The 24,377-nt window shown below is 42.8% G+C and overlaps 1 long non-coding RNA gene across 1 annotated transcript; it reads right to left on the bottom strand.

The window, feature by feature from the left end:
* Window positions 1-12,287: 12,287 nt before the first annotated feature.
* Window positions 12,288-24,022, bottom strand: LOC132575148 (uncharacterized). The gene is made up of 2 exons (XR_009555657.1): window positions 23,941-24,022; window positions 12,288-12,563 (listed from the first exon to the last, which is right to left on the bottom strand). It is a non-coding gene; the product is annotated as an uncharacterized LOC132575148 (long non-coding RNA).
* Between the last annotated feature and the right edge of the window lie 355 nt (window positions 24,023-24,377).

Here is a 24,377-nt window from a genome sequence, read left to right as displayed (position 1 = left end):
GATGAGGTTCTTGGCCAAGAAGTCCTGGAACACTGCAGACGTGAATGCTGTGCTGTTGTCGGTGACGATGGTCTCCGGCAACCCGTGGGTTGCAAAGATGGCCCTCAGAGCCGTGATGGTCGCCTGCGATGATGGCGAGGGCACCTGGACCACCTCCAACCACTTGGAGTATGAATCCACTAGTATGAGTAGAGTCCGCCCGTGGAAGGGGCCAGCAAAGTCCATATGCAGTCTTGACCAGGGGGTTTTGGTGGATTCCCATGATTGCACTGGGCCACGTGGGGGGTCAGGCCTTGACACCTGGCATGTCGGGCACCTTTTAACCCAAGCCTCAATTTCTGCATCGAGGCCGGGCCACCAGACATAGCTCCGTGCGAGAGCCTTCATGCAGACTATGCCCGGGTGTGCTTCGTGCAGGGCTCTCAGCACTTGGTCTTGCAAGGGTTTGGGGATGATGACTCTGTTGCCCCATAGTAGGCAGCCTTTGTGGGTGGATAGTTCATCTTTCCGGGCTGCAAACGGAGTAAATTCCGGCCCAGTCGAGCCCTTGGGCCACCCCCTCCCCACCCAGTCCAAGACACGGGAGAGGACTGGATCACGAGCGGAGCGGGCAGCAACGTCGCGGGCGAGCAATGGCCTGTCCGGAAGCATGTCCATCAGTAGGATCTGATGAGCCGGGGCTGGATCGGGATCCACGTCAGGCAAGGGCAAGCGGCTCAGGGCGTCAGCATGGCCCATTGCCTTGCCTGGGCGATGCACTAGGGTGTAGGTGTAGCCGGCTAGAAAAATGGACCAACGGAGGACCCGTGGGGACAACACCTGAGGGGTCTGCCGGTCCGATGCAAAGAGGCCCAAGAGGGGTTTGTGGTCCGTATAGAGGGTAAAGGGCTGGCCGTAGATGTAATCATGAAATTTTTTTACGCCGGCCACAACTGCCAACCCTTCTTTGTCGATTTGGGCGTAGTTCCGCTCCGCCGACGAGAGGGTCCGTGAGTAGTACGCGATAGGGACTTCGGTCCCATCAGGGAGTCGGTGGCCCAGAACTGCCCCCACGCCATAAGGGGATGCGTCGCATGCAAGGACCAAGGGCAGGGTCTCGTCGAAATGGGCAAGGACGGAGTTGGACATCAGGAGGCCCTTGATATCCTGGAAGGCTTTAGCGTGCTGGCGGCCCCATGCCCAGGGTCAGTTCTTGTCTAGAAGTCGGTGCAGGGGTTCGGCCACCGCTGCCTTGTGGGGGAGAAAAGCATGATAAAAGTTTAGGAGGCCGAGGAAGGCCTGGAGTTCTTGCTTGTTGGTGGGCGCTGGAGCATCTCTGATGGCACGCAGCTTGGCGTTGGAGGGGTGGACCCCCTGGGCATCGATGGAGAACCCCAGGAATTCCACCCGATCCACGCCCAGGAGGCACTTCTCCCGTTTGACCTTGAGGCCGGCTGTTTCAAAACGTTGTAGGACTCCTCTAAGGCGGGCGGCGAATTCTTCAGGTGAGGCTGCCGCGATCAGCACATCATCGAAGAATGGAGTGACTCCGGGAAGTCCTTTTAAAAGAGAGTCCATGAGTTCCTGGAACAACCCCGGAGCCACACTCACGCCAAATTGCAACCGCTTTACTCTAAAGGCCCCCCGGTGGGTCACAATTGTTTGGGCGTTGGCTGTGGCCTCATCCACCGGCAGCTGTTGGTAAGCTTGGGCCAAGTCCAACTTGCCAAAATTTTTTGCACCGGCTAGGGTGGCTAAAACGTGGCTGACGATGGGCACAGGGTATGCGTGGGCCTGAAGAGCCTTGTTGAGGGTGCACTTATAGTCTGCACAAATCCGCACCTCCCTACTGGGCTTGACTGGAGTCACGATGGGAGTTTCCCAGGTTGCGTGGGTGACAGGCTCTAGTATTCCCTGTGCAATCAGTTTATCCAGTTCCTCCTCAATTTTAGGCTTGAGCGCGAATGGAACTCGCCGCGCTTTAAGCCTAATAGGCCGCACTGTGGGGTCGAGGTGTAGTGTAACCGGGGGACCCGTGTAGCAGCCCAAGGTGCCATCGAAAATGGCCGGGAACTCTTTGCAAACCTTGTTAAAGTCCACTCCGACAGTCTTATTGACCACTCTGATCTCTATTCCCAGGGGCTTGAACCAGTCGAGACCCAAAAGGTTTGTAAGGTGGTTCTTGACCACTAGCACTTGTAGCTGGCCCTTGAACCCCTTGTATTGGACTGGGACCGGGCCTACTCCCAAGATAGGCACCTTATTCTTCTGGAAGTCCACTAAGGTAAACCCCGGGTCCCTCAGCTTGGTGGGAATTTTAAAAAATGTCTCTGCCGCTATAATAGATGATGCTGACCCAGAGTCCACCTCCATTTGGCAGGGCACCCCCCCGATCCCTACATTGACCCGGATTTTGGAGGGCCTGACTGGCGAGGGTAGGTACTGTACCGGGTATGGGTGGGCGTGGAGAGCGTCGGTCTCGAAGTCTGGCTGGCCTTCGGAGTGTGCAGATCTTTGCGGGACGCGTGCTCGGGATTTGGATCTGCAGGCGCAGGCGATGTGGCCTTCCTTGTTGCAGAGTCGACAGGTGGCATTCCAGAATCGGCAGGTCTTCCGCTCGTGCTGGCCCCCGCAACTTGCACATGCAGGTAGTGTCTTGTGTCTCATGCCCTGTGGGACATGGGTGGTCTTCCTTCCTGCTGAACAATAGCCGGTTTGTAGAGCTTTGTCCTCGTCTGAGTCCTCTGTAGATGGTTCAGGGTTGATCTGGTGTGCCGCAGCCTGTCTTATCAGCCGTGGCTCTGCTGATCTGCCCTTCTCCCAGCTGGTGGCCACATCGATTGCCTTTGTTAGGTCGCACTCGGAGAGGGACAGGAGTTTCTGTACTAGTTTTTCGTCCCTCAAGCCCCATACAAACTGGTCGAGAAGGGCTTCGTTGAGGTCTGCGAAACTGCATCGGCTTGCCACCCGGCGCAGGCTTGTCAAGAACGCCGTCGTGGTTTCGCCTGCCTTCTGTGTCCTTTGTCGGAAGTCCCAGTGCCGGGTGAGCTTGGTTGGCTGGGGCTGGAAATACTTCTCCAGAGCGCTGATGATGTCGTCCACCGGCGTCTCTGAGAGCTTCCTGGGTTGGAGAAGAGCCCTGGCTAAGTCCACGGTCTCCGTGCCACACGTACTGATCAGCAGAGCTCTCTGCATGGTAGTCTCTGTAATCTTCCGGAAGGTCAGGTATGACTGGAAGCCTTCGACCCACGAGTCCCACAGCTCGGGGCGATCGATGCTAAAGGGCTGTAGGAGGTTGGCTGGAGCCTCCATTCTTGGCAGCGTGTCTGGGCGGCTTGCGAGTTGGGGTGTGCGCAGAGCGGAGGTGCGGACCCAGATGGCTTGGATTTAGCCACCTTTCCGTGTTCCTGGTTCTGTTGCTGGTTCTTACTGGCATCCCATCCTCGTCGCCAGTGTAAAGTACTGGGGTTGGCGCAGTAAGAGACCAGAGTCGGAGAGTGATTTCAGCAAGCTTTACTTCAGGAACACACACACAGACTGAGCTCTATTCAAACTTCCCGCTCTTTTATACAATTCTTGCCCCCTTCTGATTGGTCCTTAACTATCTACATGGATTGGCTATTTACAGGGCCCTAAGGGCCTATCAGAGTACAGTATGAGCCTAGATGTTGATTGGCTACTTATGTTTCAATCCTTCCCCTGACTGGGCACGCTTAGGCCTTCTCTGGAACCCTGGTGTGGAGTACAAGCTTTGGCTTGTTCAGCTTCCCTCCAAAAGTAACAGCTCCCTCCAAAAGTAACAGTTCTCCCATTTAAGCCTAGGACACAAGCATTCTGAGGATTATAGGCTTTCTCTTTCTACAGAGACACAGGCCTCACAGACTCCCTCATAATAAACATTTAAATTAAGAGTGGGAAGGTATCAACTGGATATTAGGAGAAACTTTTTTACAGTAAGAGCTGTTCAACAGTAGAATCAGCTACTGAGGCAGGTGGTGAGCTCCCCTCACTGGCAGTCTTTAAGCAGTGGCTGGACAAAGACTTGTCGGGGATCCTCTAGGCTGATGCTGCACTGAGCAGGGGTTAGACTAGATGGCCTGTATGGTCCCTTTCAACTCTGTGATTCTATGATTCTATATTAACTAATAAAAGCTCCTTTATATTACCCTGAAAGTGTAAATTGGCTTTAAAGAGGCAATATTATTTATTTTGTGTTTCAGCCCTAAATCTGTGTGTCAGATTACAATGTTACAACCTTGTGGTTTGTGGAATGTTGGTGTGACACTATTAGCAGCATAGATAACAGGTCAGTATAAGGCCATAGAAACCTGTGGGCTGCTAGACCTATTGATTAGTATGGCTTAAACAAAAATTTGACCTCAGACAGTGCACTTCTATAAACAATGTTCATGGATTAAGTCCCACTAAATCTACCTGAACAGGATTCTTAGTAGATCTTCTTAGGAGGGCACCAAGGCATTTTCAGTATCCTATACATATAAAATCCTAACTGTATTGGGGACAACTAACCTATCCTCCCTTCGGCTGAGCCACGTATCGCTCAAAGAGAAACCCCACCCTCCAGGTCCAGGACAGACAAGGACTGGGCACTGGGGAAGCTTGCTAGGCAACCAAGCTTGGTTCGGTCAGAAAAAGGCAACCACATTTGTTTCTGTCACTAAAAGGCAGGGGGAGGAGGTCCTTTCTAGGCCTGTATTGGCCTTTGAGGGAAAACTCATTGGGCCCAGTCCTGACTATGGTTCCCAGCTCCAAGTTGTTGGGAAATTCCTGGAGATTTTGTGGTGAAGTCTAAGGAAGCCAAAGTTTGGGGAGGGAAGAGGGCTCAACTGATTATAATGCCATAGAGACCTCCTTCCAGAGCAGTTATTTTTTCTAGGGGGAGAGAATTCTGTTGTCTTGAGTTCAGTTGTGATACCAGGAGATCTTCAGACTTCACCTGGAGGTTAATTACCCCAGGTCTGGCTGCTTACTGCCGTTCAGCAGCAGTCCCCCTATGACAGCCAGTGTGGCATAGGAGTTAGTGCTTCAGAGCAGGGTCTGTTAGATCCAGGTTCTTGCTGTGGAAGCTAACTGGGTGATTTCAGACCCGTCACAAGCTTTCAGTCTAACCTATCTCACAGTGTTTTACGCAGATCAAACAGGGGAGAGAATTATCTAAGCTGCTTTAGTCCCCACTGTGGAGAAAGACTGTACTTTTCCAAGGAAGAGGTTGCAGGGAGAAAGAAGATGGAACACTAAAGTCAGAAGGGCAGATAAAGGTAGGCTAATGGTTGGCTGTGAAGGAGATAGGGTTGTAAACTCCATGTTGGGAAATTTCTGGAGATTTGAGGGGTTGAGCCTGGAGACAGTGGGTTTTGGAGGAGTGGGACCTCAGTCAGGTACACTGCCATAGACTCCACCCTCCAAACCAGCCATTTCCTTCTGAAACCATTGTCGCCAGTACCCAGATTAGGGATGGAGATCACTCAGAACTACAACTGCTCTCCAGATGGCAGAGATCACTTCCACTGAAGAAAATGGGTATTTTGCAGGGTGAATGCTGTGTCATTGTACTCTGCTGAGGGTGCTTCCCTCCTGCTTTGGTCCCCATTATGGAGGGGGACTGTACTTTTCCTAGGAAGAGTCTGCAGGAAGAGTGGAGGAGATGGAAATCAGAAGTCAGATCAATTCCCCTGAGCCACTTGTGGGAAGGGTGGGATATAAATTCTAAATAAATAAATAAAAAAAGAAAACAGCCACCTTGGGGTACATACCATAACACAAAAAAAAAGAAAAGAAAAAGATCACACCACAAGCTCATAGTGATGCAAAAAAAAAGAAAAGAAAAAGATCACACCACAAGCTCATAGTGATGCTAAATACCATAAGGCTGAATATTACAGGAAAAGGCGGCAACAATGCACTGCAAACAACTGCACTGTCCCATTGCACCCCCCCCATAATTATTCTCCATTGTCTGCATTCTGGGTCTCTTTCAGGGCTTTTGAGCCACCATAGACATGGGGAAACGCATGCACGCACACACACACATGCCACACATATGCAGGGGGAGGGGGAAGCCGGCATCTGTTTCAACTGCAGAGTGGGTGGGAAGACAGTGGGTGTGAGTGAATGTCACGGGTGGGGGGAATAGGGGAGTGCCAAGGGTGTGGGGGTAACTGAGAGGAAGAGGTGGTTGGGGTGAGTGGATGGGTACAAAGACACCAAAGGTGGTTGGGGAGTGAATTTCTACACTTGGGTGGGTGGATGGGAAGACAGTGGGGAGGGGCTCTTGCCCATAGCCTCTTTTTAGAGCCCACTGTATTTTTCTCCACAACGGGCCTTATTCCTAGTAAACAATAAGTACTTTAAACAACTCACTTCTTCTGGATATTCAGCTGCACACCAAATTCTTCCCCGTATGCCTTTAATTCCTGTATCTGGAATTGTATTTCCTCCAAGTCTGTCAATATTACTGCTTCCTACAGAATAAGCACTACCTTGTATTAAAAATAAAATGCTGTCATACCCTAAGGCTACATCTGTGACACTAAAAGCTAGGCTCATATCTATCACACTGGATGGAAATTTGATTTCTTCTGAAGTTTTGAATCCATTAACCGTTAGGAATGTTCCACTTTCTGTCACCAAAACTGCCTTTGTTGGAACACATGAAGACCATGACAGGATGATACCACTGCCAGGTGGAGATGAGATGCTGATTTCATACATGTCAAAAGAATCAATTTCTGGACTGACAATGGTGAATGGAGTATCGGCAACAAAACAATCCTGAAAAGTAATTGCTTCTCCTTTAATATCTGCAATGATGTCATATGATTCGGCAGACACTTTAACTTTCCAGAATCTGAAAATAGAAAACAGTCAAAATTATATTTTAAGACAGCAATCCAAACCATGCTTATATGCAAATAAATCTGTTTGTAATTTACGGGATGATTCCATATATTATTTATTTATTTATTCCGTTAGATTTATATCCTGCCCATTCTACGAAGACTCAAGGCAGCTAACAACATAAAATAAACAATATTAAAACAGTACGACAATCAGATAAAATCACAATAGTGCCACTTCATCATATAGTATTTTCCTTTCTCCAAAGCGTTCAGATCTGTGGGATAGATACAGGTGAGGTGGCAGTCCTCTCCCATTCAGATGTCATATGCAAACAACAATTTCAAACAATTCAGTCAGTGTTTATAAGATCACTTTACAGTATGCATCTTAATGAGAAAAGCAGATTTTCCCTTATTCTAGAGATAAGATCATTTTCAGTATTGTTTTACCAGTGTGTCATAATGGATGATGATACCTGCCACCTTAGGTACTACATTTCTTTATTGTACATTGCTTGCTACCAGGAGGAAATTAGGCCACTTGTCCTTGCTCAACACAAGATATTTGTAAGTAGGTCAACATATCTTTTTTCATGTTAGAAATAAGAATTTACAGTCAGTCACAGACAGTGAAACAGTAAATGCAAATACAAAGTGGTTTCTGTAAACAGCTATTTAGAGAACTTAGAGTATCTATCTACACTTACAAGAACTACTTGGTTCTAAGCAGGCCCATAGCCATGGCACGGCCCTTTGGTACCTTGCCCCTGACTTATTGCCAAGGCCCCCTGACATCAACCCCAATTTCCCATTTGGTCAGCATAATTTCTTTCTGTATTGATTCCACCGTGCCACGTTGCAACTTGCCACATGATTAAGCCACATGCTGGCCAGTCTGGCAGTCCATCTCCCGGTGGCCAGTCCTGTGCCTGCCACCTTCTCCTGCTCCTCAGATCAGAATTAAGCCAGCTGCTGGCCAGTCCCAGGCTACCTTCTTCAGCCAGCCAGATGCTGGTTCTGTGCCCGCCTTGCCTTCTGATTACCCAGCCAATCCTCACTTGCCACTCACCCTGGCATCTTGCTTTCCTGACCCCATTTGTCCCTTCCTGTGCAATCCTCCCTCCTCCTCCTCACTTGGGGAGTGCCCACTCTTCTCCCTTTTGGAGAGGAGTGGAAGTGCCTCCCTGCTGGCAGAAGCAAAAGTGGCTGCTGCAGGTGATGGGGCTGATGCTGGCCACCTTTGTCTTCTTCTCCAATGTGGGCTCTGGTTCCTTTACCAGGACAGTGGGACTCAGAAAGAGGGCAGCAGAGCAGAAGGTGGTGGCGTGGAGGAAGCCTGTGGAATGACAGCAGTGGCGGCAGCAGCTACTGTGGTGGTGGGGCAGATGAGGAGCGGTTGACCTCCACTCTCCCTTTATCAGCTCAAGAAAACATTACAACATTCTTTCCTTTCTTTCCTCTGGCTTTGAGGGGCAGCCTCAGCACTGAGTTGCTTTGAACCCTCTCTTTCCTCTGGCACCTTTGATGCTTGCCTGGGATTGCAAAGCTGGGGAAAAATTAAGGAAGGGCTAGAAACAGGCTCAGAGATGGGTAATTTTATTTACTTTAAGTGCCCCCTTAAAAATTAAAATGCCCTCCCAAACAAAGAAATTCTGACTATGGGCCTAGTTCTAAAAAAAAGATGACAGAAGATGAAGAAATTGGATTTATAGCCCACCCTACACACTGAATCACAGAGTCCCAGAGCGGCTTACCATCTCCTTTACCTTCCCCCCACCACCAAAAAAAAAGACAACCTATGAGGTAGGTGGGGCTGAGAGAGCTTTCACAGAAGCTGCCCTTTCAAGGACAGCTCTGCGATAGCTATGGCTGACCCAAGGCCATTCCAGCAGTTGCAAATGGAGGAGTGGGGAATAAAACCTGGTTCTCCCAGATAAGAGTCCACACACTTAACCACTACATCAAACTTGGATAAAAAACGCCATCTACAATACGACCATCCATTTATGGTGATAACACAACCAGTTATGAATTCATATAAAAATGGAAAATGTGAGAGTCACAAGAACCTGAACATCTGGTCAAACCACCAATACTAGCTCATAGAAATTATGAAATTCCAAATTAAAAACAAATCAGTTCAGCTTCCACTAAATAGTATGATTCCTGCTTGTTGGAGCACTACCAGCAATGAAGATTGATATCAGTCCTTCTTGTAGGAAAGTAGCTGGCTCCATTTTGAACATAAAAGTAGCAAAATTGATCTACCAATAGGCAAACTAGGCATCTATATGTCTAATTCCCAACATAGCCCCTCTGTGCGGATATTTAAATCCGCAGTTTGGGGGCACATGGAGGGAAAAGAGGTTTTTCAGCACACTTGGGAAACTCCTCAGGTATGCAGAAAAATCTGAAAACACATTGGGAGCGTTTAATGCACAGACAACACAACTTACCTGACTGGCCTCAGACTTTCCCAGGTCATTGAAGCTGGGAACAAGGCCATGGCTCCCCAAGCCAGCAGGACCACAAAGGAGGTCACCGGAGCTGCAGAGGAAGCTGCCATGGAAGCAGCCTTCCCAGGAGCTGGCCTTTCTTCCCTTAGTGTGACCTAGCAGAGGACAAGGCCAAGCCTCCCTCCTCTCCCTCAGGGTGGAGCCAATGCCTTGCCCAGCAAGGGAAGAAGGCATCTTGGTTGATCTGGGCAGTCCTCCAAGCTGCACCCCTCCCTTCATCTGGCTCTTGAGGTGAAGAAGCGATGCTCCTCTGGCTCTCCCTACCGCCGCCTCTTTTTCCACCACCAGTGAGATGCAGCCCACACTGCTGCTCAGCCTGGGCCTGGGCTTGCTCCTCTGGACACTTGGTGGGGAGCAGCTGCAAGGGGGCCAGGTGGGCCAGGACAAGGGGACAGGAGGGGAGAGAAACTGAAGGTTGCTGGGGAATGTGAGGGAAGCAAAGGTGGAAGAGCGCCTCTTCCCTGCAAGTTTCTTGCATATCTACCCTTGTTTCCATATATTCAGCAAATTCTTAGATAATGTAGAAAAATATAACATTGTAAACGAACCAAAAGAGAAAATAAAAAAACAATAGCCCAATGAGGAGTGAATATTTTCCAGGAGTCCTGAAATGTTGAGACCAGTTGAGTCATTTAAAAGGGAGAATGATGAAGAAAATAACCTTTTATTGGAACATGAGAATAGAATGTAGAATTTTATTCCTTTGGGAAATGTTTTCTTCAGATATATAAATAACTTTATAGAAGCCTGGAGGGAGAGATATTAGGAGCTGTATGGTATTCCAAATGGTTTGTTCTCCCATGATTCCTCTCAGCCAGGCAACATATCTACAATGAACTTTTCTAAACCTATGTATAAATATCAGAGACTTTTAAAATTTGGATAAGGATTTTAAAGGAGATTTTTTGTCACAGAGATGACCCTGTTCAGATTGTATAGTAAATCCTACATCTGTTCCCTAGAAAAGTTACAGTCCTTTGGTAAATAGATTTAAAGGACAATGGCTAATAATATGTAGTAAAATATTTTCATTACTTCTGTTTGATTGTTAATAGTGAATTAAAATTGGTAAGATTAAAAATAGTTTATTAAGAAGTTTGAACTGAGACAGGAAAGAAAGATCTTTGATAGATTAGAGAGAAAATCAAATACAGTCCTACTTCAAGAGATACTCATCCTTGAATCTAAGAATTTAGGTAAGTACTTTTATGCTTCTGCTTATATTCATGCTAAGAGTCTGCAGTGTACACAAATACGTACAGTTTACAAGTGAGGATACTTTACAGGAATAAGAATGGGATAGTTCACTTTTTATAGGAAGTTTCTTAGGTGAGAAACTGACTGTTGGTTCAACATACATTAATCATTTACTTCAAATTGGAATATTAAACTTCGACTGGTGTCAGAGCAGAAGTAGCTATAGGAAATGACAACAGTATGTAAATTAAACATTTTATGTAAAAGTCTAGGGGTGAAGTGACAGTAGAAAGCTTTAAACCCATTATATATATTTTCAGGCTTCAGCTAGAAAATATCTGAAGAAAACATTTCCCAAAGGAATAAAATTCTACATTCTGTTCTCATGTTCCAACTGCCTATTTTAGAGTGGACATGTTTCTTGTTTCACTGTTTCTTGCCAGTAAAGTGTACCACGCATTTACAGATGTGTGTCCAACACTCTGTCACACAGTGGCCAAAAAACCAGGTGCCATCAGGAGGTCCATCCGTGGGGCCAGGACACTAGAAGCCATCCCACTGTTGCCCCCCTCTCTCAAGCACCAAGAATACAGAGCATCACTGCCCCAGGCAGAGTTCCATCAATACTCTGTGACTAATAGCCACTGATGGACCTCTGCTCCATATATTTATCCAATCTCCTTTTGAAGCTTTTTATGCTTGTAGCAGCTGCCACCTCCTGTGGCAGTGAATTTCATGTTTTAATCACCCTTTGGATGAAAAAGTATTTCCTTTTATCCATTCTGACCCGACTGCTCAGCAATTTCATTGAGTGTCCACGAGTTCTTGTATTGTGAGAAAGGGAGAAAAGTACTTCTTTCTCTGCCTTCTCTGTCCCATGCATAATCTTGTGAACCTCTATCATGTCACCCCTCAGTCGACGTTTCTCCAAGCTAAAGAGCCCCAAGCAATTTAACTTTTTTTTCATAGGGAAAGTGTTCCAACCCTTTAATCATTCTAGTTGCCCTTTTCCCAATGCTATAATATCTTTTTTGAGGTGTGGTGACCAGAATTGTACACAGTTCTCCAAATGAAGCCACACCATCACTTGCTTATCTCCATAAGGCAGGACAAAACCTAATGGGTGGAATTTGCTAAGTAGATTTTTGCTGATTAGTAGGAAAAACTTTTTAACAGTAAGAGCTGTTTAACACTCTTTCCTCAGTTCCTTTCAGTTGTATGTTTATTGGAAGGGCAACAATAACAACAGAAAATCTGTCTTACATTCTGCCAAAAGTCGCCATTAACTGAAAGATTTCCATCAGCAGAATGCAAATTCCTTGTCTCTCCCCCCCCCACCCCGCTCCTGCTGCAGCCCTAACTGTTCCCTTTATGCTTCTCCTGGGGGAAGGGGACCCCTAGGAACAGCATGAGGAAGAGTTTGCCTAGAACAGTATGAGGAGGGAGTCTGAGGTCTGCCTGGAGCAGTATGAGGAGGGAAACTGAGGTTTTTCTAGAGAGCAGGAATTGGCACAAATTGTCCTCTAGCTGAAATGTTCAGTAATCTAGGCAAGTGAGATTAAATAATATGTTACTGCAAAAGCAAAGAATGGTGAATGACAAAAAATCAGGATCAGAGGAATATTTTCATATTAACCTACCAAAATCCTTGAGATTATTAGGTTAACCAATTGTACACAAACTTTGTACCAGAGATGTTTTCACAAAGATTTTTTTTTTAAATCCAAGGAGATCTGCATGAATTTTCCTTGTTGGATTATGCTATATACAAATTATACACACAATAGAAGAAAAATAGCACTCTTTTACATAATATAGACATACTGTAAGATTATATGTAATCATACTGAGTAATTATTTTTACAAAATATAGTAATATTCTTTAAAACAAAAATGAATGGTACCCGTCTTCTGAGAATGCAGTTGGAACATAGCTGTTACTTTTTACACGTGTCTTGACTTCAGGTGATATCCCCATATTCCAGAACTGCTTGCTCAGTGTTCCTGAATACTAATAAAAAAAATAATCCATTGCATATTTTCAAAATACATTTATACATTGTAAAATGTTAAATTTAGACATCTACCATTTCCAAAATGCAATCTTGAATGTCTCCCCTAACCATCCGCACATTATGGAGAAGACAGATTGCGTACAGAGTTCCCCCAGTGGGCCAAATAGTGCACACACACACCCCGAAACAGCAGCAGAGGATCAGCAGAATAGTGCAGGGTAAAGGCTGAAAGCTTACATATGTCATAGTCATGATCCAAATTAGGCACTGTATACTGAGAAATGTGGTGAGCAGCAGTTATCAGACTATCACATTGATTTCTTATGCAAATAAAGTGATGCTTAAAATCTTACAACAAAGACAGTTCCCATATATGGAAAGAGAAATGCCAAATGTTCAAGCTGGATTCAGAAAAGGAAGAGGTACTACAGATCATATTGCATTTATAGTGGTTAATGGAGCATCTATATACATGTGGGTGGGTGTTAATTGCCATCAAGTTGCATCTAACTTATGGCAACCCTATGAATTAATGCCCTATTGTTAACAACCTTGCTAAGGTCTTGCAAAAACAGTGTTGCGCTTACCTGTAACTAGATCCAAATAGGCAGCTGTGTTGGTCTGAAGTAGTAGAACAAAATAGGAGTCAATTGCACCTTTAAGAACAACTTAGTTTTATTCAGAACATAAGCTTTCGTGTGCATGCACACTTGTGCAGCCACACATTGGGACTACACTTGCACAGGCCAGCCACCAGAGGCCCTCTTACAGCTGCTCTAGTATTTTTTTCACTCCATGGGGGAGCCCCTCCCTTGCAGAGCTCATTTGAGGTTGTTTTCCCACTTGTGAAGAAATGTGCTTTTTTTCCTGGGAGGCATAAAAGGAGTAATACCTCCACTTTGCATTTTAATAGTTCCTCCGCACCCCTGGGCAGAGACCAGGCTAGGAAGGAGGAAGTCAGTCAACAGCTTCCCAGGCTTCCTCAGCTAGCTCTTAAGAAATGCTAACAGGTCTAGCTAGAGAAAGTGGATGGCCAAGCTCCCCGCCCCCTTTAAGTAGGAAACAGAGATTCCTGGAGGAATGAAATGCTAGAGGGACACCAGGAAGGAAATGTTTAGAGTTTAAAGAAAAAGGAAGGGAAACAGATATGATTAAAAACTCCTTGCAACACGAAGGAGGTGTCTCTTTTCCTTGGGTGCTGAGTCCATGAGTGCACTCAGATTTCTCCACTTGGAATGCAGCCATTGACTATATGCTCGCCTCAAGAGCTAGAGCAAGCTTCAAGATAAAGGAAACTATAGGGATCTATATAAGCAACAGGAGTGTGTCCTGTTTTTAACATCTGACAGGGCTTTGCGTTTTACCCATTTCTTTTGATATCTTTTCCTCATTTTGGTGTTATGCTAAAAGTATGTTAGCAAACATTTTCTTTTTTTAACTTAATTTTTTATTATTATTTAAAAGATAAACATACAGAACAGTCCAATATAAAACAATACAAAATCCATATGTAAAGAGAGTCCACAAATACCATATATCATTAATATAAAACAAAATCCAAGTATTTTGTTGGTATTTTACATTTCTTTGAGGCATTACTATTGATATATTCAAAGGAAACAAACCATTTTTCTATAAATCTATCCGCCGCATTAATATTTTCAATAAGCAATAGTTGAGAAGCTATTTTGTCTTGGATTATAATGTCCCATACTTTGCAAAATCAAAATGTTAGAGATGGAACTTTGACTAATTTCCAATATTTTGCCAACACTATTTTCCCTGCTAAAAGTAAAAGAGAAATTAGTTAAGAACATAAGAGAAGCCATGTTAGATCAGGCCAATGGCCCATCCAGTCCAACACTCTGTGTCACACAGTGGCCAAAAGAATTATATACACACACACACACACACACACACACAAATACACATATACACACTGTGGCTAATAGCCACTAATGGACCTCTGCTCCATATTTTTATCTAACCCCCTCTTGAAGGTGGCCATGCTTGTGGCCGCCACCACCTCCTGTGGCAGTGAATTCCACATGTTAATCACCCTTTGGGTGAAGAAGTACCATTTTAACCTGTCTGCTCAGCAATTTCATTGAATGCCCATGAGTTCTTGTTTGGTGAGAAAGGGAGAAAAGTGCTTCTTTCTCTACTTTCTCCATCCCATGCATTATCTTGTAAACCTCTATCATGTCACCCCGCAGTTGACGTTTCTCCAAGCTAAGGAGCCCCAAGCGTTTCAACCTTTCTTCATAGGGAAAGTGTTCCAGCCCTTTAATCATTCTAGTTGCCCTTTTCTGGACTTTCTCCAATACTATAATATCCTTTTTGGGGTGCGGCGACCAGAACTGCACACAGTACTCCAAATGAGACCGCACCATCGATTTATACAGGGGCATTATGAGACTGGCTGATTTGTTTTCAATTCCCTTCCTAATAATTCCCAGCATAGCGTTGGCCTTTTTTATTGCAAACGCACACTGTCTTGACATTTTCAGTGAGTTATCTACCACGACCTCAAGATCTCTCTCTTGGTCAGTCTCTGCCAGTTCACAACCCATCAACTTGTATTTGTAGCTGGGATTCTTGGCCCCAATGTGCATTACTTTGCACTTGGCCACATTGAACCGCATCTGCCACGCTGACGCCCACTTACCCAGCCTCAACAGATCCCTTTGGAGTTCCTCACAATCCTCTCTGGTTCTCACCACCCTGAACAATTTAATGTCATCCGCAAACTTGGCCACTTCACTGCTCACTCCCAACTCTAAATCATTTATGAACAAGTTAAAGAGCATGGGACCCAGTACCGAGCCCTGTGGCACCCCACTGCTTACTGTCCTCCACTGCGAAGACTGCCCATTTATACTCACTCTCTGCTTCCTATTACTCAGCCAGTTTTTGATCCACAAGAGGACCTGTCCTTTTACTCCATGACTCTCAAGCTTTCTAAGGAGCCTTTGATGAGGAACTTTATCAAAAGCTTTCTGGAAGTCAAGGTAAACAACATCTATCGGGTCTTTTTTGTCCACATGTTTGTTCACCCCCTCAAAGAAATGTAACAGGTTAGTGAGGCAAGATCTTCCCTTACAGAACCCATGCTGAGTCTTCCTCAATAACCCATGTTCATCAATGTGCCTACTCATTCTGTCCTTGATAATGGTTTCTACCAACTTTCCCAGTATTGAAGTCAGACTGACTGGCCTGTAATTTTCCAGATCTCCTCTGGAACCCTTTTTAAAGATGGGGTGACATTTGCTACCTTCCAGTCCTCAGGAACGGAGGCAGATTTCAATGAAAGATTACAGATTTTTGCTAGAAGATCCACAAGTTCAACTTTGAGTTCTTTCAGAACTCTCGGATGTATGCCATCCGGACCCAGTGACTTATTAGTTCTTAATTAGTCTATCAGTTGTAGGACCTCCTCTTTTGTCACCTCAATCTGACTCAGGTCTTTCAACACCCCTTCCAAAATTAGTGGTTCTGGAGTGGGCAAACACTTCTCAGTGAAGACAGAGGCAAAAAATGCATTCAGCTTCTCAGCCATTTCCCTATCCTCTTTCAGTAATCCTTTTACCCTATGCTCATCCAAGGGCCCCACTGCCTCCCTGGCTGGTTTCCTGCTTCTAATATATTTGAAGAAATTTTTATTGTTGGTCTTTATGTTTTTTGCAATATGCTCCTCATAGTCCTTTTTTGCCTGCATGATCACAGTCTTACATTTGATTTGCCACAGCCTGTGTTCCCTTTTATTAATCTCACTTGGACTGGTTTTCCACTGCTTAAAGGAGTCCTTTTTACCTTTTACAGCTTCCATTACTTTGTTTGTTAACCATGCAGGCCTTTTCTTATGCCTGTTTGTGCCTTTCCTAACTTGTGGTATGTATTTTATCTGAGCTTCTAGGATTATAGTTTTAAATAGTCTCCAAGCTTCCCCAAGGGTTTTGACCGTATTTACCTTTCCTTTCATTTTCCTCCTCAGTTTTGCCCCAAGTAGAGATAAGTTTTGTTGTGGCCAATATTTTAATAGAATGGACCCTGAAGAACAGGGAAGCGAACAATTAACAATGTAATCTGTTTTATCAATTACAGCATTCCACAGAAGGTTTATATTTTTGGACAAGTTCATCAACAGTGCAGATACATTCCAGTTCCCCTGCATCCTTTCCGGTAAAGAGGATGGGGAAGCAATTTTGCATAGCATAAAGTGTATGGTGTCACATACCATCTGGAAAACAATTTATAATTTTGTGTAACTTTAGCAAGGTAGATTTAGTTTTTAACAAGGGAGAGGTCCAAATCTTGGACCAATGTTCCTCTGTAAGCTGTAAAGAACAATCCTTATGCCATGAATTTTGTTGCGAAGTTAACTGTGACCAAGTCTTTTGATTTAATAATAAATAAATCATAGATATCATTCTTTTCATGCGTGTTGTTTTATTCTTAATAAGTTTTTCAAAAGAGTTAAGTTAGTGGTTTGTGAATATTATTGGAATCATCTTGTTCAATGCATTATGTAGTTGGTGGTATTGGTACCTTAAAAAGCCTTAAAAGTTTAAGTTTCCTCTATATCTGGAAATCTGAGCTTGAACTGCCATGGGCAAACCATGGTTGGTCTAAGAAAGCCATTATCGGTGTTGAAGGCTCCACTAAAGAAGCTTGGCATCTGTCCCATACATTAAGTTTTGTTGAACAAAAGGATTGTGAAGATGAGCACTTTTCCTTTCATGTTTAGTATTCCAAAGGAATTCATGTGGGAGCATAGGAGATAAACTTGCTGACTCTATTTGGACCCATGGTTTATCACATTCAGACAATGCATAGAGAGGGATGTTACAGAGTTGAGCTGCCAAGTAGTATTTGTCAAATAATGGAGCACTTAAAAAACAAAACAAAACCAGACATGGATTTAGAAAGCATATGAAAATATATTCTTGGCTTTTTGTTGTGCCAAAGGAAAGATATCGAGTGCTTTTGCCAAACTTTCATATCTTTTGGGGGGATAGGGAGAGTCTGAAACAAAAAAAGAAATTTAGACAAAATGAGTATTTAAAAGATCATTTTTTCCCTAAGAGATTAAAGTTTAACTTAGTCGAGGTAAGGAGACTGATTTTTATCAAGTCAAATAATGGCTTATAGTTAGAGGAAAATAAATCTTTCAGAGCTAAAGAGATATGGACACCTAAAAGGCATCAGGATTTGGTGACCCATTTAAAGGGAAATGTGTTTGATTTGTTGTTGAACATCTGGAGGAACCTCAATAGGATAGATTTTCGATTTTGTATAATTTATTGTAAAGCCAGAGTATAGACTAAAGGAGTCAATAATGCACTTTAGTTTATGTAAGGACTGCAATGGGTTGCTCAAATAAAAGACTGTTTTTTCTTTTTTATTCTGTGAAGAGCTGGAAGCAGAGATTCTATTTATTTATTTATTTAGAATTTATATCCTGCCCTTCCCACGAGTGGCTCAGGGCGGTTCATACTAGATGGTTCTAGTATGCATGCGTTGAATTATATCCCGCCCTTCCCACGAGTGGCTCAGGGCGGTTCATACTAGATGGTTCTAGTATGCATGCGTTGATCCATGTCAAAATTCATTGTACTGCAGCTCCAGCAATAGCAGCAATGAGAGAAGACTGATGAAGGGTTAAGAACTATGAATCCATAAAGAATTCAGGAAATGCGGTCTTTTATTCTCTCTGTGAGAAGTTTTACAGAACGATGCCCCTAACTCCACCCAAGCTTTGGACCTCGGGAAGCAGCTGAAGGCGGTACCTCAGAGACTTGGAATATTGAAAGGACTGATGGGGGGGGGGGGGTTGAGAGAAAATGTGCGTTCTATCTGTTTGCTGCACAGATTCACTTTTACATGGTTGTGCACTAAAGGTTTATTTACACACGTTATTGTGTGAGAGTGTTAATCTAACCAGTGAGGCTTTTTGTATTCTATATTCTTCATAATACACAGGTTCCTGTGTGCTGTCTTATTATTTTTGATGGCTGATATCACTTCAAAAATTTCTAACTCTGTAAAAGATTTGTCTAAAAACTCAACATGTTTTTTTGGCAAGGTGCTGATCCAATTTGGTGGAAGTTTGATAGTTCATAAAATTCTGATCACTCATGGATGAAGATGTATATAAGGATTGATAATATTCATAGAAAACATCTGTAATGTCTCTGGTAGTTATATACAATGCCCCTTGAGAGGAACCAATTGCATGGATTAAGGAATCTGAGCACTTATGTTGTATTTTATATTTAAGCAATCTAAGATATTTTGTGGTTTTAGTAATGTATTTTTATCTTAAATATAACAGTTTTTAATGTATATCTGAAGATTCAAGAAGTTCCAGTTTGTTCCTTTCCATGGTGAGTTTTTTTAGTGTTTTCTTTCCCCTGTATTTCATGTGTCATTGCTCTACTTTGGCAATCTTTGTTCGCAGTTTTGCATCTCTCTTTACAGCAAGTTGAAGCAATAGATATGAGATTGCCCTGTAGAACAGCTTTAAAAGCATCCCAAATAGTGTTTTGAGAGACTCCACAATCATTATTATGCAAGAAATAATCTTGAATATGTTTTGTAATGTCTTCACCATTGAGTTCTTTAGATAACAGTAATTTATTAAGAGTCCAACTGAGACCTTTATTATCAAAACCTTGTTAAGCCAGTTCACATTATACCCATGACCAGAAATTGTTCGTGAACCTATTGAAACATTTTGGACGCTATTGAGCAAAGAAAGAGAAATTAAAGAGATAATCTATTCTTGTGTAAGTGTTGTGTATGTGGGAAAACTAAGTGTATCCCCTTACACCCGGGTTGAGAGTCCTCCAGATGTCAACTGGGTTGTAAGAAGTAACTGTGTCCTCCAGATGTCAACTGGGTTGTAAGAAGTAACAATCTTGTGAAGCCCTGTCAATTTTAAATCCTTTTTTTTTTTGCTTACTGTGATGAGATTTGTTGTAGGATGGATCTACAATGCAGTTAATTGTATGATGATTTCCACATATTTCCACAAAATCTCCTTACTATCCCTGGGCCGAAGGAAGCCCGTTTGAAATCCACCAGAGAAAGGGCTTTCTCTGTTATGGCCCCTACATGGTGGAATCAGCTGCCGGAAGAGGTGAGGGCCCTGCGGGACCTTGTACAGTTCCTCAGGGCCTGTAAGACGACCCTCTTCCGGCTAGCCTATACCTAGCTTGAGAATTTTAATGTAACTTGCCGGACTTCTTTTATATATAGTTGAAATATTTATTAATATTTATTGATAACCATGGTTTTATCTGTTTTTATCTGTTTTAAATGCTGATCCCTTTATATGTTTAAATACTGTAATTTTGTTGGATCTATCACTGGAAGCCGCCCTGAGCCACTTGTGGGAAGGGCGGGATATAAATCCCAAATAAATAAATAAATAAATAAATATCTGAATGCCATCAACTCTGTCAATGTTTCTTCAATAAATTTAAATTGTCCACTGTTGGGAGTGTAGATAGGAGCAATTGTTAGAGGGGAGCTGTTTAGAGTTCCCTTGACAGATACATAACGACCTTTGGGATCTGCTTTCATAGCCTGTGAGCAGGGCCGGATCTAGGGGGCAGAGGGGGCGTGTGCCCTGGGCACTGACAGATGGGCAAATTTGGTATGGAGTCCATTCTATTCTATGGGCCCATACGATAGAATGGGCCTATAAGGGGTCATCATATCTTAATCTTGCCCTTCCTCAAAAAACATGTCAATCTGGTCCTGCCTGTGAGACAAAAGGAGTAGATTTTGATAAGAGTATTGCTACTCCCCTCACCTTAGAAGAGCCTAGGGCTAGGAAAGTCTGAGTGAACCAAAGAGTGCATAAGAGAGGTAAGAAGTGATGTTTTATATGCATCTCCTGTAGACACACTACATTAGGTCTCTCTCTGATTAATAAATTGAAAATACGTGTACATTTGATGGGATTTTTGAATCCCCTGCAATTCCATGAGAAAACTTTTAAGTTCTGAGACATTATGTAAAAAAGATGTATGGTTGCAATAAGGAAGAAAACCTTAAGGTCTTCCTATATATGAAACTATTCCCCACCACCATAGACGGCTGCAAGAAAAAAGAACCTGTCATAGGTAACTTTCCCAACTCCCAACCCCCTAGTGGTGACTTAACAACAAACTCCTCATTACTATATCGAAATATAAAAATCAGTTTTTCATAATAAAGGCAATGTATAGGATGAAGCCTACCTGATAACAAACTGTCTGTTGTATATAAAAAAAGAGAGAGAATAATAATAATAGTGATAGTTGTATTTGTGTATATACACATATAATTCCATATATACATATAAACAAATAAATAAACTTCTTTGCATTCATGTCTAACTCATGTACATATATACACTTAAGCTTATTCATAAATATACCCATACATATAAAATGAGCTATACTGAATTTAAATATAAAAAGAGTCAGTAATATAACAATACCAATATACATTAATTCTGTCTGAACCCAATACAGAAAAGGAAATCATTATAAATTCATATGGAATGAAGAAACAAATTTATCAATACATTCATTCTGAAAATTAAAGCAATATGATATCACACTAATCTGTTATGTTAAAATAGTATTGGTAGTATTTATTTAAAAAAAATAAGAAGGAAGGAAAGGGGGAAATAAAAGGGAAAGAAAGAAAGAAAGAAAGAAAGAAAGAAAGAAAGAAAGAAAGAAAGAAAGAAAGAAAGAAAGAAAGAAAGAAAGAAAGGGAATTAATTCACATTAATGAAAAGCCAACAATTCATTGTCATAAAAATTGAAAAATGGTTTAAGAAAATGTGTTATAAAAACTAATAATTCTAAACAAACAAATAAATAATGAGTTAATCATGTAATATACAAGAATTAATTAGTTTAAACCTGAAGCTTCAAACCTAGTAATCTTATTCTGTTGTTTTTGGATATTTAAATGCTGTAGTGTGACCAAATGACAGAATAGTTTACTGCAAAACAAAATACTGAGTAAGGCAATATATAGAACTACGGTTTAGCAAGTAGTACTGTAAAGTTATATATCTTATTTTTCCAAACTAGATTATGTAATATTGAATGATTAGAAGCACTATAGATCAGGGGTGACCAACGGTAGATCTCCAGATGTTTTTTGTCTACAACTCCCATCAGCCCCAGCCATTGGCCATGCTGGCTGGGGCTGATGGGAGTTGTAGGCAAAAAACATCTGGAGAGCTACCGTTGGCCACCCCTGCTATAGACAGAACTCATCGTAGGAAAGATGCAAAAATATCAGATTTTGAATGTTCAGCCCATTATCATAAGTAATCAGTTAAGTTATAACTTGAGAAAAGAAATTACAGAATAACATGAATTTCCTTCGGGTGTTTCGCCTTTTGCCGGACTGAAAAAAGCACATTCATTTGTCTTCATTAGGTACGAGGATCAGCTTTTGAAGTTCCTCCTCTTCTTCTGGCATAAATTTCAATGAGAGAGAGTCAAGCAGAGCCTTCCCCGATTCCACATTATAAGTTTGTGAAGGGTGCCATTTTTGTAAAGCAAAATGTATGATGTCGGGCTCCAAGAGAAGCATAAATTAGCAGCGTGGAGCTTGTTGGTGAAGAATTTAAATTGCTTCCTTTTTTCCTGAGTTTCTGGAGACAGGTCTAGCAAAGTCAGAATTCTCTTTCCATTATGAGTCAAAGCATCTTCACAATGGGTTTTGTAAAGGATCTTTGATTCTGGGGTTGGAAAACTGAACTAATAAGGGGCTGAGGAGGGCCTGAACATGGTGGAAAGAATCCCTTCCATTTTGTCAGAACCAAAACTACCTTGGCTGAAACTGAAGAACTTGATTCTGGCAATGTTTAAGAACTGGAAAGATGTTTCTCCTTATGTTTCATTTTGGAATGGACCCTCTCAAGCAGGAATTCTGAAGCACAGCATTTTGTAGAACAAACAGGTGATCAAGCGCCATGCTTTGACCCTGTCCCCAGAACTGACAGAACCAAGATGCTTGATGGTATGCTCACAAGTTGGTTGGTTTTGGTTGGTGATTTCAAAGGTAAGATTTTGTGAGCTCTGCTGGGGTAGATGTCTTTGCTGACTGGCTATTAGAGCAACAGAGCACTTTCTCCCATAAGCTTGCCTTCAAGCATGCTGCTTTATCTGAGTAGGCTTTTGGGAAAACCAGAGGCAGATTTTGCATGTGGTTGTATTATGTGCCTCATTCAAGCATAAAAAGGCAAAACAAATGCTCATCTGAACAAATGATTTTCCTACCACACTGAGTACATTTTTAAAATAAAGGTTTCTGTGACATTCTTGGAAGAAAGAAGAGGGCTCAAGAGCAAAGAAACTTTGAGAAGACTCACAAAATCCAGAGCTGAAGATAAGATGTCCTCACAACACAGTGGCAAAAAAAGGACTGAGGGAAAGGAGGGAGCTTATCCATGCAGAGCACATGATTGTTAGATGGGGAAACAGCCTCTAATGAGCTATTCAGGGGAGGGGCTCCCCTGGAGTGAGGCAATACTAGCTGTAAGAGAGCCTCTGGTGGCTAACCTGTGTAAGCACAGTCCCAATATGAGACTGCACAGAAGACCAGGGCTGTGAAATAAGGGCTGTGACTTTCTTTATTGAATCAATCCATCTTATGTTGGGTTTTCCTCTTTTCCTGCTACCTTCATGAAAAGCTACAGCAGGTTTTAAAAGAATTGGGTGTGCCACAACATCTGACTGATTTGATGCACCGTCTATACTGTGAATGTGCATGGGCACATAGCCAGTGTTGCACCAGCTGTGCTGGTTGCCAGATGAATACTGAGTCAGGTTTAAGGTTATGGGACCAGTAAAATGGAGCTTTTCTGCCCTGTCTTTGAGTGTGGTGGTGGATGTCAAGACCTGAACAAGCACATGGGTTTGTGCCTAGCAGGGCTTTTTTTAATATTAGGAACTCCTTTGCAAATTAGGTCAACCCACCTGATGTAGCCAATCCTCTTGGAGTTTACAGCAGGCCCTGTACTAAGAGCCCTGTAAGCTCTTGGAGGATTGGCTACATCAGGGGTGTGTGGCCTAATATGCAAATGAGTTCCCGCTACAAAAAAGCCCTGGTCCCTAGTAATTAATTGCCCCACACATTCAGCAGGGTCTGAATGCAGGATCTCATCTGCCTATCAGATAGCCCCCTTACAGAGTGGCTGGTAAGGGCTGTTGGTAAATGGAACTGGAGGAAAAAGCCAGAGTTAAATCTCCTTCATCACTCCTAATGGTCTGTAATTCAAAAAACATCAGATTTGTCTTGACAGGAATAGTTATGTCATATCATTTCCAATTTAAAGATTAAAAATTGACATACTAGTGATGGTGTAGTTGCTAGGTTGTTTCGTTCTGAAGGTTCAGCATTCTCCGGATCATAAATCCATATAACTACATCCTGGTAAATTAAAAAGGGAAATATTTACAGTCTATGATGAACTTGATTATTATTGCTGGGATGGGGAGTGACCATCTGATTTTTAAAATGCCAGCTTTGGCCATTTCATATGTTGTATTATAGCTCCTAGGTGATTACCAGTGAACATGCAGCCAAATAGTTTTGCTTCCTGTCTTTCTCCTTAGAAACTGGTTTTTCTGCCACGAAATATTCAATAACGAAAAATTAATGAAAAATACTTCAAAATTATAATAAATAATTGAACACCTCAACTTCACACATTATTATATGTAATTACATATTATAGCATATTGTCAAAAATACAAGGTATAAAGTACAAGGAATAAATATTCAAAAGT

The sequence above is a fragment of the Heteronotia binoei genome, chromosome 1 (assembly GCF_032191835.1).
Source record: "Heteronotia binoei isolate CCM8104 ecotype False Entrance Well chromosome 1, APGP_CSIRO_Hbin_v1, whole genome shotgun sequence".
Lineage (NCBI taxonomy): Eukaryota > Metazoa > Chordata > Lepidosauria > Squamata > Gekkonidae > Heteronotia > Heteronotia binoei.
This window is presented reverse-complemented; position numbering and strand designations above follow the sequence as displayed.